At 37.8% G+C, this 12,086-nt stretch overlaps 1 protein-coding gene and 2 long non-coding RNA genes across 3 annotated transcripts in view; all 3 read left to right on the forward strand.

Annotated features, from left to right (window-relative positions):
• Positions 1 to 12,086, forward strand: part of LOC103507420 (probable ATP-dependent RNA helicase pitchoune) — a 54,122-nt gene that overhangs the window by 8,670 nt on the left and 33,366 nt on the right. The window lies entirely within an intron of this gene.
• On the forward strand, positions 900 to 1,450 carry LOC113466649. Its single transcript, XR_003390990.1, has 2 exons — positions 900 to 948; positions 1,349 to 1,450. It is a non-coding gene; the product is annotated as an uncharacterized LOC113466649 (long non-coding RNA).
• Positions 5,777 to 8,941, forward strand: LOC113466657. Its single transcript, XR_003390993.1, has 2 exons — positions 5,777 to 6,635; positions 8,718 to 8,941. It is a non-coding gene; the product is annotated as an uncharacterized LOC113466657 (long non-coding RNA).

Below are 12,086 nucleotides of genomic sequence, written 5' to 3' on the forward strand. Positions count from 1 at the left end.
TGAAAGAGGGCACCTGCTGACTTTCACCTCAATCCCGATAGCAAGCAACAAATGGACTTTATTGTCCAGCTCAAAATACATTTTTTGAAACACTTTAAATCTATGGCTTCAAAAATTTCCTTTCAATCCACCTTGTTAACAATAAAATGATGGAGGCTAAAATCTTCGTCAGTAAATTTTTTAGCAGTAATACAGTGGCATTAAACCCATTTAAAAATAAATAAATTGTACCTGTACACTTGGATCATGATGTTGGCTTTCTTTGACTTGTTCTTTTTCTCTTCCTCTCTCATATTTCTGTACTCTTCTTTTTCCTGAAGTTGGGCTTCCAATTTGGAATTGATGTATTGCTTCACCTTTTGTTTCTCCATCAGCTGTAATAATATGATGAAGACCCAGTCTAGTTAGTTTGGAAGGTAACCTGCCTCGTAAGTGCTAAATCGCGGGGTCGATTACCGCGCCGCGGCGAAATTTATCCTAAATAGATAAGATTTCGGGACCATAAGACTTCCTTTGTTACCTCTACAAACCTCTTAAAAAAGCCCTTTTACCTATCTTCTTTCATATGTTCACATATTGTTCAAAGTTCATATTGTCTAAGGATATAGTTAAAATGAAATTACCTTCATTTCTTTTTTCTCCTTTTCCATTGCACGTTTCTTTTCTTCTTGTTGTCTCTTTTGAGCTTGTTCTTCTTTTAATTTCAAAGCCTTGGCGAGCTGAAACAATAATTCAACTTATTGAGAACAAGACCTAGGATTTTCCCATGTTCTTCAGACAAATAATACAAAAAGTACATACAAATAAATACATAATTAGTCATTTTCTTTGCCATGGATGAGTAAAGTCAAGTTCTACTATCAATAACTCGATTGAAGATTATTTTATAAATTTCGAAGGTCTACAGTTTAGACAAGTGCTGTGCTACGGGATACTTGTGCGACGAAGGTAAAAGAATGATATAGTGACGTGACAAAAATTCTCCAATGTAAAATTCCTACTACCATGGAGACTTAACGTAGGGTTATCCAAACCTCTGAAAGATAAATTAATGTAAATGGAAAACACCTAACGAAAAAGCTATCGAAGATCGCCGGGATTTTCGACCTCAGTTAGGAACCAGCTTAACTACATACACAAAAAGACCAGTTAGGAACCAGCTTAACTACATACACAAAAAGACAACTCTGAGGCTTAGGTGTAGGGACAAAGAGCCCCAAAAAATGGGCTAAGCTTATACGAATCTGTCAAAGATCTAGCTGTCGCCGTAGGGATCAATTCGACGACATGAATTAGTTCATTTCAAGCGCAAATGTCATCCAACCCCCCATTTCCTCCCTTGTTTCAGCGGCCAAGAGCACCCCTGTAGATCCAAATGACACCTACAAAGTTATCTACAAGTCAGCAGCCACAGCCACCTGTAATGTGGGCGGGAAGAAGTACGACACCCCCCATTTCCTCCCTTGTTTCAGCGGCCAAGACCACCCCTGTAGATCCAAATGACACCTACAAAGTTATCTACAAGTCAGCAGCCACAGCCACCTGTAATGTGGGCGGGAAGAAGTACGACGCAAGAATTACAACGTGTCTTGTCATACCATTTCTCATGTTCAAAATGTGACAGAATTGTTTTGTAGAAGAGCTTCCTGATCTAAAAGACATCTGTCACCCTAGTATTTCATTTTCTGACAAAAAAAAAGTAGATCTAAATTCTTACCCTTCTAATAAGATTGAAGGCTTCAAAGGCTGCATGTCAAGTTCTACTATCAATAACTCGATTGAAGATTATTTTATAAATTTCGAAGGTCTTAAAATTAAAACACAATATCTACATATCCTGAGCCTCCCTATACAAAATTACAAACTCATTTTTAGTTCATTTACCTTCCATTCAGCTATTTGCTTTTTAACAGTCAAGTTCTACTATCAATAACTCGATTGAAGATTATTTTATAAATTTCGAAGGTCTTAAAATTAAAACATAATATCTACATATCCTGAGCCTCCCTATACAAAATTACAAACTCATTTTTAGTTCATTTACCTTCCATTCAGCTATTTGCTTTTTAACTTCTGCATCAGTTTTCTTCCACTCATTTTGTCTTCCAGTACTCCGGTTCGAATCGAGACTCTCTGTTCTCATAATTTCTTCAATATTTCCCACTGACTGGGATCGACCCGATTTGCGAGAACTCTTCCACTTTTCCACAGTGTGTTTCTTGTCTTGAAGTAGTCTGGTGTATTGTTCATACCACTTGTCGTGTTCTAGTATCTGATCAATACTGATGTCTGGAAATATACAAGAGGTTCACAAATCACAACCAAGTATCCTATTTTGTCGTTTATTTTGCTAATATCTCTCTGATTATTGGTCTGATTATACCTTCCAGAAAGAGAGATAAGGATGTCTAATTGCTGTGACTTTTTATTCTTACCTTAATGCTTTCTCAAGACTTGGTTGGAAATCGAGAATTATTCTCGATTGTTACAGGGGGTTTTTCTATCACATAACTAATATTTTTAACAGTCTTTCTTTTGACTTAATACAATTTGGTACCTACATCAAAACAATAAAAAAAAGTGGAAATACCAGTGCAATAAAAGATCATATTGGTACCTACCTGGTAACTTGCTATGCAACATTTCAGCCACCTGCTCGGTTTTATATTTGTTCTTCAAGTGGAGGAACATTTGATGATCCTCAGCTTTCCAACCTCCACTGTGACCGCCTGACTTAAGTAAGAAATCATCAAATGCACAGATACTCTGAAGGGAAAAAATTGTTATTTTAAAGGATTTATTTTTGATTTTGGAAAGGATAATTCGAAATTAATTTCACATACTTATGAATCACTTTAAATAATTTAATGAAATCAAACATGGAAATCATAGCGACAATACGAACGTCATACGATTTTTTTTCCTTTCAAAATTTTAAAGGCAGTAAAACTAATATTTAAAATAAGGTTTCTTATCGGCGAAAAATTTCCAATTGGCTTAGTTTAACAGTATGTAAGTAGTATTCATAGTTACAACTAACCTCTGGTAAATTAACATGGTAGGTTTCCAAAGGCTTATAGTGAAGGGCTGTCTTTTTTGTCAGATTCGTTTTCCCAATGCTCAAGTCAAATATCCTTTGCTCTACTTGTTTCAATTCATTGGACAATATTTTTTCTTCTTCATTAATTTCCTTTTGTCTGAAAATAAAACAAGTTTAAGAATTTAAAATAAACAAATAATTTCAAAGAAATGAATGTAAAATTCCGTGCCTTGGTTAAGGTTCGAGTCCTACCCTCTTGCTTATCAGACTGGTGCTTAATCATTGTCTAGGAATAAAGAATACATTAGTCACTCACAACATTAGGCATTCATTGGTTACAAAATAAAAGAGCAAGAAACATTATGGAATTCACTCACTTGAGGTTCAAGATGTTATCATTCCTATCCAGACAGGTATTTATTTCCTTGATGACATCTTTGAAGTAATGCAGTCCAATATTTTGAATGTCCAAAGAAATGGCTTTCTTCAGCTCCTCTGTATTGGAGTCTACCTTCTTTAAATTTGCTAGCAGCTCTTGAGTGAATGATTCTCTGGAAAGGATAATTGTTGTGAGTTTATTTTTTAATGAAGTCAAGGATAAAAATTCTCAAAAGTAAATTTCAATAAAATAATAGTAATAGCAAAGGTCCCAATCTCCCAGTCAATGGTGATGACATTTTGAATGCATCAGTTTCTGATACATCACTAAACATAAACACAGTTATGCATATGTAGTTGTTATATGGATGTATGAACATTTGGGAAATCACATGCAGCTGACTCTTCCCAGCATCACTCGGGCAGGGTGAGGTAAATGTGGGGAGGCAGGTAGTTTGTTGCCAAATAGAGGGTCAAAGCCTCATCATAAGAAGACCTCAGGATGTATAAAACCCCTAATGAACAAACTATAGGTCCTGGTTCTTACCTTTGATGCTTCAATGATTTACTATGGTTTTCAATATCAAGTTGTTCAAGGCAGGGTGAGGTAAATGTGGAGAGGCAGGTAGTTTGTTGCCAAATAGAGGGTCAAAGCCTCATCATAAGAAGACCTCAGGATGTATAAGTAAAACCCCTAATGAACAAACTATAGGTCCTGGTTCTTACCTTTGATGCTTCAATGATTTACTATGGTTTTCAATATCAAGTTGTTCAATAAAAAGATAAATAAAAAAAAATCTCATTTTTCGTGCAAGATACAAGTTGGTACCCACTCCTGTTTGCGGTTATTATAATAAATTAATTACTTTAACGTCGCAGTTCGTGCTATAGTTATCTGATAGGTACAGGGCCGTATCCAGGATTTTGTCCAGGGGGGCCCGAGGGTCCAAACAGTGATGTAAGGGGAGGGGATGCTCCAAATTTTCGGAGTCTAGCCTACAGTACAGGAGAAAAATGAAGTTCTCGAGGGGAGGGCCCGGGCATCCCTAAATACGGTCCTGAATAGCTATATGGATATGATATGTAGGTACCTACCTACCTATAGGTATTATGTAGGACTTCGTTACACGAGATGATATTAAAATTAATCATTAAAATACATAATTTATTTATAATCTTCCTATATCCCGAGGTGATAAAAAGTTGTTTTAAATCCAGTTTTTTTTATATATATATCGTAGGTCCAGTTTCTTTGATATAGGTTTGCACATTTGAATTTTTACCCATTGTAGAAAACACCAGCAGACCGAATACACGTACCGGCAAAATGTTGCGCTTACAGTTGATTCTGAGTTGTGTTTTTATTTTTGTGAACTCAGGTTTCGGTAGGTCAATTTTATTATTTGTTCAATAAGTTTTAATTTCAGTATATTTTTTTTTCTTTCATTTTATTTAATTTTATGAACCTATTTTGGTAGAATTAGGGCTACCGGCTATGCTAGGTACCTACTACCTCTTACACCTCTAAGCCCGAGTGGTTAAGCTTCACAGGCTTGACTCTCATCCTGGGTTCGATTCCCGGCCGGGCGGAAATTTTCTGACAAAACTTTTCAGTTCCCGGATAAGCAAAGTTATAAAAGAATATTGCCTTAAAGTAGGTAGGTAATGCAAAAAGTGGTTCAGCAGTACAGTACCCACAATAAAAGAAGTATTTAGGTACCTACCTAATTCTATAACTGTTTATTTTATGATCAAGTGTGCCGAGAGGAGCGCGAACGTAAAGAGTTCGAAGCGCCGCCCGGCCTATTTACCACTTAACACTTACCTACTACTTATCTTAAAATTGTGTATACATCCTACAGGACAAGTGTCCCCTGAGGTTGGAATGACCCGCTTCTATAAGGAGCTGGGATGCAAGCTGAAATCCGATGGCGGCAAATATCCTCCTTCTTATGAATGTCGTAAGTGAAATTTTATTATTATTGCTCAGAAATTTAAAGCTATGTCCACATATAGTCGACCTGGAAAGCTCAAAATTTCACGGAATTTCGCCAAGAATATTTGAAGAAAAAAAGAGGAAAGTTAAAGAATATCGAGTTGTAGAAATGCAATAATATGCATAGTAAACGTTCTCATTGATTTGATTTCAGGACCTCAATGTACATTCGGAAAGTTGAAACTATTCATTGGGGAGCAAGTTACACCTCCACTGTCAGACCCCAACATGAGATGTTCATGTGAAGTACCTCCATTTGTTTCGTGCTCTAAGGCAACGTTTTAATATCCAGCAGTAGGACAATCATTTGTCGAGGACAGAGTTCATTATTCTGCTCAGACAAATGAGAGTCGTGCTCTAAGGCAACGTTTTAATATCCAGCAGTAGGACAATCATTTGTCGAGGACAGAGTTCATTATTCTGCTCAGACAAATGAGAGTAGGTGGAGTTAAATAGCCAAAAACAAACAAATTATACATAGGTAGATATAAAATTGAAGAACATCTACCAATGCAAGTATTATGTACAATTGTACAAGTAGATTAATAAAAGCAGCAGTAATACGGACTTTTCTTCTTGTTAGATTACTAATCAATTTTCTTTGATCTTGTCTCAGTGGCTTTTTTTTAATATAAAAATATTAAAAATAATAAACACCAAGTCAATTCCAGAATTGAGCGTTCTTATTTAATTCAACAATGGTAAATGAAATAAATAAGTGTAGGTACTGTAGATAATTATTCTGTGAACGTTTTCTAGCTACTAGCCCTCAACCAACACATTCAACTGGTTTAGTATAGCTCTACTTACAATCGGAGACTCCAACAAACAGTAAACATATTCAGAAAAGGCTAATGCATCCACTCATTCAAAAGAGCCCAAACTCACCCACAACGATGGTCAAAGTCATCTAGAAGAACCCAAACTCACCCACAATGATGGTCAATTTCATACAAAAGAAGAAATTCAGGCTTATTCTGTTTCATGATTTCCACGGTCCATGAGGCCCTGAGCATTTTTTTGTGAACTTGGTACATGCTTGGTGATTTGCAGAAGACATCAAATTTATTGTTGTTGTTGGTCGTTGTTGTTGTTGTAGCGACCCCGCTCCTGGTCAGTGTATCCAACTTCTGTCCCTTCGGTGAGTAGACCGAAAATGCTGCTACATCCTTTGGGTGGGTCCAGAGGTCCAAAGAGGTTATCAAGAATCTACACAGGAAGGTCAAATCTTTCAAATAAGCTATAGTCGACCGGTCGGCCATCGACAGACGAATCTATGTTGTCGAGGCAGTGGGGACGGTTCAGTCGACATCGATCGACGGACGTCGACTATGTGTGGACACACCTTAAGGATAGACTGTTTATTTTACTTATTAGGATCTGCTCAAAAACAGAGAAGGAAATGTCAAATATCGAGCCTTGTAAGCGCTAGGTCGCGGGTTCGATTTCCACCCAGGGCGAACTTTATCCGAAACAGATAAGGTTTGTTCTCGGAACGGCTATAGCTTTTTCCTGTCCTGTACTCCTTCTGTCTTTGATTTCGACACGGTAAGACCTCTGGTTACCTCTATAAAACCTTTCGGAAAAATGAGACAAAACTTTCATACAAATACCCTTCTCTTTTTTTTCTCAGCATCATTCGCTGAAGCGACAGAAAAGACCTGTCTGGTGAAAGGCAAAACCTACCAGATAGGCGACAAAATTCAGGCCGAACCAGGTGCTTGTCTTGCAGCATGTGTATGCCAGAATCCTCTCAAAGGCAAAAGGTAAAATCTTGCTTCAATTCTTTGATACTTTAAGGTTTGCTCTCTGTCAATCAATTAATGTGCTCATCTGATAATGATAAGAACGGGGAAAAAATTACAAAGATATTCAGGATATTCTAGAATCTAGACTGAAAATGGTGTTTGGATAAATCAACAACATACCGAGCCCTTTAAAAACGTTAGACTGTGCCCTTAAAACACGCTACACAGTAACCTTGAAAACGCTAGACCGTGCCCTTAAAAAAAGGCAACTAGCAACATTATGCAAATTTATTCTGCTACAGAGAAAGATAAGTTAATTATGTAAATAAAAAGAGGAAAATGACTTCATTAGATTAGACATGGGGAAAAACTGGCACTTTCAAAAGGGTACCTATCAGGTGAGATGAGAACACAATTAAATGATCCAAGGTAAAAAGCATCAAGCTTAAACGACCCAAATCATGCCGCTGTGTCGTGCGACCTTGCTTCGGTAGGGAGCGGTCGCTCTGATCGGAATGGCACCTTAAAAAAATTCAAAAGTCGTAAAAAAAAAAGCTTACGCACGTTTCTACCGGAGATAGCCTATTAATCCAATCAAAGTTATCAATAACAATGATAAGTTGATAACTGATAATGATAACCTTAATTACCTATTGTTCGATTGTATTCTGAGGTCTTCGAGATAGCCTCTGTCCTCTGTGGTTCTACAGTTTTCCTGTAAACAAGAAAATTATTTCCCTGATTAATTACATTAGATAGCGCCTCTATATTTTTAAACTTTTCCCGTAAACAAGGCAATAAGTATTATTATTGACCCTTAATTTAATGATAGATAATTAAAAATAAAATGCATACAAGTTGGAAATTTTCCTGTAAATTATAAGATAAGATCTTCTTGAATGTTTTAATTACTTTATTTTCAGGGCTAAAATTACCTGATGCAAACATGGAATGGTCTATAAGTTAGAAATTTTCCTTACGATGAAACTTGACCTGAGCGCACGTGTTTGATGGGTTATTTTAATTTGAATCAATTACTCATTACTTTATTTTTCAGGGCCCAAATTACCTGTGCCAACATTGAATGTCCCGAGCATTTGGGAGTCCCTCTTAGACCGCATTGTAGCAGAACTTACAGTTTATCCTCCAGAGAGCTTCACATTGTCGAATCCATCCAAACTCACCCATAACGATGGTCAAAGTCATCTAGAAGAACACAAACTCACCCACAATGATGGTCAATTTCATACAAAAGAAGAAATTCAGACTTATTCTGTTTCATGATTTCCACGGTCCATGAGGCCCTGAGCATTTTTCTGTGAACTTGGTACATGCTTGGTGATTTGCAGAAGACGTCAAATGAATTTACAGCTATACAGAAAGGTTATCAAATCTTTCAAATAAGCCATGTTCTATTTAGAAGATCTTTATTGTCCCTGCCAGTTGTAAGTTGTATCAATCTTCTGTCTTTTCGGTGAGTAGACCCAAAAATGCTGCTACATCCTTTGGGTGGGTCCAGAGGTCCAAAGAGGTTATCAAGAATCTACACAGGAAGGTCAAATCTTTCAAATAAGCCATGTTCTATTCAGAAGAGCTTTATTGTTGTTGTTGGTCGTTGTTGTTGTTGTAGCGACTCCGCTCCTGGTCAGTGTATCCATCTTCTGTCCCTTCGGTGAGTAGACCCAAAAATGCTGCTACTTCCTTTGGGTGGGTCCAGAGGTCAAAGAGTCCAGGGGTCAAAGAGCTTTATTCTGTTTCAAAGAGCTTTATTCTGTTTCGAAGAGCTTTGTTCTGTTTCGAAGAGCTTTATTCTGTCTCATATGAAAACAAGCTTGGTCTCCAGGGTCCGTGGGGCGCCGTGTATCTCTCGGTGAACTCTTTATTCTGTTTCAAAGAGCTTTATTCTGTTTCAAAGAGCTTTATTCTGTTTCGAAGAGCTTTATTCTGTCTCATATGAAAACAAGCTTGGTCTCCAGGGTCCGTGGGGCGCCGTGTATCTCTCGGTGAACTTGGTGACAGTGCAATTTTTGCATTCACATTTGAGTCGCCCCGCTCTCACCTCTTCCTCGTACCATTTCCTGGAAAACCAAAGAGCATAGAATTGTGTCAATACTAGAGGTCAGATTTAAATGAGAAAAAATTAAAGGTTATAATAAATAGAATAGTAATTAAGTACCTCATAAAATTTACAAGAAATAAGGGACGTTTTGAAAGGTGCATAAGTATTCAAAGTTATTGCAGATAAATAAGAACACAAAGTTGAAGACCAAAGTGTAATACTACTTCACACTTGAAGACGAGATGACAGATGTACTTACCGTAGCTCTTCTTTTTGTTTAATCATTTCTGGTGGCAGTTCAGTCCCGTCTTTGCCTTCTCTTCTCAACGGTTTACACTTTTATCTCTTTATCACTAACAATAGGAAAAAATATTGATAATAGTCCGGTCATCTCCTTATTCGGTTGACGCGATTACTCCTCAGTATATTCGAATCAAAATTACGATATTTTGAGTAAAAAATAATCTTAGGTACTTATACTTTTTACGCTAAGTCAGTGCCAGTGAAAACTACTTACCTCTATTATATTGCAACATGGCAGTTTTAAAATTGGACCAGTTGAGCATAGATCGTAGAGATCTATTTGTTCCACCCGTGGATGACGTTATTAGTGGTTAGTATGAGTACCTACTTTTAATTTGAGCAGCCAGTCTAGTTAGCTTGGTTGGTAGCGCGTCTGCCTTGTAAGCGGTAAGCCGCGGGTTCGATTCCCGCCTGGGGCGGATTTTATCCTGAACGGATGATGTTCGTTCTCAGAACTGCTGGCTTTCTCCTATCCTGTCTTCCTTCTCTATTCGATTTCGGGACGATAAGACTTTTGCAGTTACCAGTTCTCTCTATCAAAACTTTTTTTTTTAGTGATTTGAGCGGTCATTTTCGTTTCTATCCTTCTTCCCTTCAACTTTTCCAGCTAATTTATTACTTTTGTTTCAGTATTGAACCAAGGACTTGGCAAATACTTCAAAGAGGTGTCCGTCAGTTTCACTGAATGCCCTAATCTGACTTCGCATCCGTTCAATTTAACCAGTGCAGGTTCGTATTTTGCATATTTTTTCCAATACGGGGAAAGAGATTAGGGGTCCATAGATTTAATGTAGGCCGTCCGTAACTTCCAATACAACGCTAATCAGACGGTACACCTCTGTGGCGTATCTACTTCTTCCAGGCCTTCTTGCCTCCCTCAAGGTTTCACTTGGGGGCCCCTGGGACAAAAGTGTATTGACCCCCAATAATGCTCCGAACATAGGCAGGGGCAACCTAAGTAGGGGTCAAAGCAAGGGGTGGGACATACGTCAGTGGTACGTACGATCGATGAAAATAAAGTGTTCAAAATTATCTCCTTCTAGGTCTCAGTGGATCTCCCAGTTTGGTAGAATACGGAGGTGCCTCATTCTTGGAACCAATCGCTAACAAATCCAAAATTTACGACCTCAAAGATTTGGTCAACGTAACGCAGACAAAGCCAACTTTCGCCGTTGGGGCTGGAGCAGGCTCTTGGCGCTTTGCGGGAACAAACTGTGAGGGCGTCTTATATACTTGATTTTGTTTCTAAATACTTACTTGAACTTGCCTTACGTACTTTCCGTGTCCGGACTTGAACATTGATGGTTTTCTTGTCATTAAAAGTCAAATAAAGGAACTTGAGGCAGAAAACCCTAATCCTTTCCACAGTAATATCCAAACAACAGAACAAGGTTTGGTACTTTTATTCAGTTGTGGTAGGAATTTATCTAACATTTTATATGCTTTCAGAGAGGAGACAGACCATGTTGTTCAGTGCAACCACAACAGCAAAAACAGAAACTTTGACCAAACTTGCATTGAAGAAGGAACCTGTATACATTGGAGTTGATGATACAAAAGAGGAAGCAACTGTGGCAGGATTAGAACAAGGTAATGGAATCGTCTGTTTGGAACCCATACAATACAGATAGAATTCTAAATTGAACCTTGATAAAATTGTAGGAACCTTGATATTGATACACAGCTTGCACTCAGCATTACTGAAAAGTCCTGTTACCCTTGCAGACAAATAGAGTGTTCCTGAAGGCATTGGAACCTTGATATTGATACACAGCTTGCACTCAGCATTACTGAAAAGTCCTGTTACCCTTGCAGACAAATAGAGTGTTCCTGAAGGCATCAATGTGATGTGTTCCCTCTTTTGTCTCTATTTAGTCCAAGCTTTGGGAATGTGCAATAGAGTCAATAGAGTTCTCTTTATGCAACTACTTTCTAAGCGTGTGTAGTAATAGAGTTAGTTCTCTTTGGAGCAACTACCTTCTAAGTGTGTGTGTTTTTCTGATATTTTCAGGTTATGTGGTGTGTCCTTCAGAGAAGAGGTTCCTTCTGTTGTTTACATTCCTCAAGAAGAATCATATTGGCGAAATTGTTGCATGGCATGTTCTTTTGTTGCAGGTCATCAAAATCAAAGTACAGACTAGGATTGGCAAAGAGGATTTTGTAACGAGTGTTCGTAATGTTTTGGCAGCTCATTACAAAGATCAGCCCGTAGGTAAGTAAAAAATGCAGTACTTATTGTGAACTCTCAGGTCTCTCGTCTCTTGTAGTACCTACATAGTTGGTTTTTGTTTTTACTTACCTACTCATGACTGATTTATTTATTTCCATTGTTTTTATTTATTTATTTTTTGGCAGGCCTGGGTGGAGTCATATTGATCGAGAACGCTCCGGCCAAACATCATGTGATGCCTGATTTTTCAACAACGCCCCTGGAAACCAAAGACCAACTAAACGTCCGTAGGTAAGTAAAAAATGCAGTACTTATTGTGAACTCTCAGGTCTCTCGTTGAGATAATGGGACTACATGTCCTAATTCGACAGTCTAAATAAAGCACTAATATC

Source organism: Diaphorina citri, unplaced genomic scaffold (genome assembly GCF_000475195.1).
Source record: "Diaphorina citri unplaced genomic scaffold, Diaci psyllid genome assembly version 1.1 scaffold15, whole genome shotgun sequence".
NCBI lineage: Eukaryota > Metazoa > Arthropoda > Insecta > Hemiptera > Psyllidae > Diaphorina > Diaphorina citri.